The following is a 2943-nucleotide window of genomic DNA, read 5'->3' as shown; positions in this document are numbered from 1 at the left end:
ACGCAGCCATAGCCATAGCAGCCATAGCCATAGCCATAGCAGCCACAGCCATAGGCATAGCAGCCATAGCCATAGCCATAGCAGCCATAGCCGTAGCCATCGCAGCCATAGCCATAGCCATAGCCATAGCCATAGCAGCAACAGCCATAGCCATAGCAGCCATAGCAGCCATATCCATATCCATAGCAGCCATAGCCATAGCCATAGCACGCATAGCGACAGCCATAGCAGCCGTAGCCATAGCTATAGCAGCCATAGCCATAGCAATATCAGCCATAGCCATAGCCAAAGCATCCATAGCCATTGCCATAGCATCCATAGCCATAGCCATAGCAGCCATAGACATAGCCATAGCAGCTATCGCCATATCCATAGCCATAGCAGCCATAGCCATAGCGATATCAGCAATAGCCATAGCTATAGCAGCCATAGCCATAGCAGCCATATCCATAGCCATAGCAGCCATAGCCATAGCCATAGCAGTCATAGCCATAGCAATAGCACGCATAGCGAGAGCCATAGCAGCCGCAGCCATATCCATAGCAGCCATAGCCATAGTCATAGCCATAGGCATAGCAGCAACAGCCATAGCCATAGCAGCCATAGCCATAGCCATAGCACGCATAGCGACAGCCATAGCAACCGTAGCCATTGCTATAGCAGGCATAGCCATAGCCATATCAGCCATAGCCATAGCCATAGCCATAGCCATAGCCATAGGCATAGCAGCCATAGCTATAGCCGTAGCAGCCACAGACATAGCCATTGAAGCCATAGCCATAGCCATAGCCATAGCCATAGCAGCCATAGCCATAGCAGTAGCACGCATAGCAATAGCCATAGCAGCCATAGCCATAGCCATAGCAGCCATAGCCATAGCCATAGCAGCCATAGCCATAGCCATAGCAGCCATAGCCATAGCCATAGCAGCCATAGCCACAGCCATATCAGCCATAGCAATAGCCAAAGCATCCATAGCCATTGCCACAGCATTCATAGCCATAGCCACAGCCATAGCAGCCATAGCCATAGCCATAGCCATAGCAGCCACAGCTATATCCATAGCAGCAATATCCACAGCCATAGCAGCCATAGGCATAGCCATAGGTGCCATAGCCATAGCAATAGCACGCATAGCGATAGCCATAGCAGCCTAGCCATAGCCATACCAGACATAGCCATAGCCATTTCAGCCATAGCCATAGCCATAGCCATAACAGCCATAGCCATGGACATAGCAGCCATTGCCATGGCCATAGCAGCCATAGCCATATGTATAGGAGCCATAGCTATAGCAGCCATAGCCATAGCAATGGCACGCATAGCATTAGCCATAGCAGCCGCAGCCATAGCCATAGCAGCAGTAACCATAGCCACCGCAGCCATAGCCATAGCCATAGCCATAGCCATAGGCATAGCAGCAACAGCCATAGCCATAGCAGCCATAGCAGCCATAGCCATAGCCATAGCAGCCATAGCCATAGCAGTAGCACGCATAGCAATAGCCATAGCAGCCATAGCCATAGCAATAGCACGCATAGCGAGAGCCATAGCAGCCGCAGCCATATCCATAGCAGCCATAGCCATAGCCATAGCCATAGGCATAGCAGCAACAGCCATAGCCATAGCAGCCATAGCCATGGCCATAGCAGCCATAGCCATATCCATAGGAGCCATAGCCATAGCCATAGCCTTAGGAGCCATAGCCATAGCCATAGCAGCCATAGCCATAGCTATAGCAGTCATGGCCATAGCAGCCATAGCCATAGCCATAGCAGCCATAGCCATAGCCATAGCAGCCATAGCCATAGCCATAGCAGCCATAGCCATAGCCATAACAGCCATAGCCACAGCCATATCAGCCATAGCAATAGCCAAAGCATCCATAGCCATTGCCACAGCATCCATAGTCATAGCCACAGCCATAGCAGCCATAGCCATAGCCATAGCCATAGCAGCCATAGCCATAGCCATAACAGCCATAGCCATAGCAATAGCACGCATAACGATAGCCATATCAACCGCAGCCATAGCCATAGCAGCCATAGCCATAGCCATAGCAGCCATAGCCATAGGCATAGCAGCCATAGCCATAGCCATAGCAGCCATAGCCATAGCAATAGCACGCATAACGATAGCCATATCAACCGCAGCCATAGCCATAGCAGCCATAGCCATAGCCATAGCAGCCATAGCCATAGGCATAGCAGCCATAGCCATAGCCATAGCAGCCATAGCCGTAGCCGTCGCAGCCATAGCCATAGCCATAACAGCCATAGCCATAGGCATAGCAGCCATAGCCATAGCCATAGCAGCCATAGCCATAGCAATGGCACGCATAGCATTAGCCATAGCAGCCGCAGCCATAGCCACAGCAGCCGTAGCCATAGCCAAAGCAGCCATAGCCACAGCCATAGCAGACATAGCGATAGGCATAGCAGCCGTAGCCGTAGCCATCGCAGCCATAGCCATAGCCATAGCCATAGCCATAGCCATAGCCATAGCAGCAACCGCCATAGCCATAGCAGCCATAGCAGCCACAGCCATAGCCAGAGCAGCCATAGCCATAGCCATAGAACGCATAGCGACAGCCATAGCAGCCGTAGCCATAGCTATAGCAGCCATAGCCATAGCCATATCAGCCATAGCCATAGCCATAGCCATAGCAGCAATAGCCATAGTCATAGCAGCCATAGCCATAGCCATAGCAGCGATAGCCATGGCCATAGCAGCCATAGCCATATCCATAGGAGCCATAGCCATAGCCATTGCCTTAGCAGCCATAGCCATAGCCATAGCAGCCATAGCCATAGCAGCCATAGCCATAACCATAGCAGCCATAGCCATATCCATAGGAGCCATAGCCATAGCCATAGCCACAGCAGCAATAGCCATAGTCATAGCAGCCATAGCCATAGCCATAACAGCCATAGCCATAGCCAT

The sequence above is a fragment of the Calliopsis andreniformis genome, unplaced genomic scaffold (assembly GCF_051401765.1).
Source record: "Calliopsis andreniformis isolate RMS-2024a unplaced genomic scaffold, iyCalAndr_principal scaffold0398, whole genome shotgun sequence".
Lineage (NCBI taxonomy): Eukaryota > Metazoa > Arthropoda > Insecta > Hymenoptera > Andrenidae > Calliopsis > Calliopsis andreniformis.
This window is presented reverse-complemented; position numbering follows the sequence as displayed.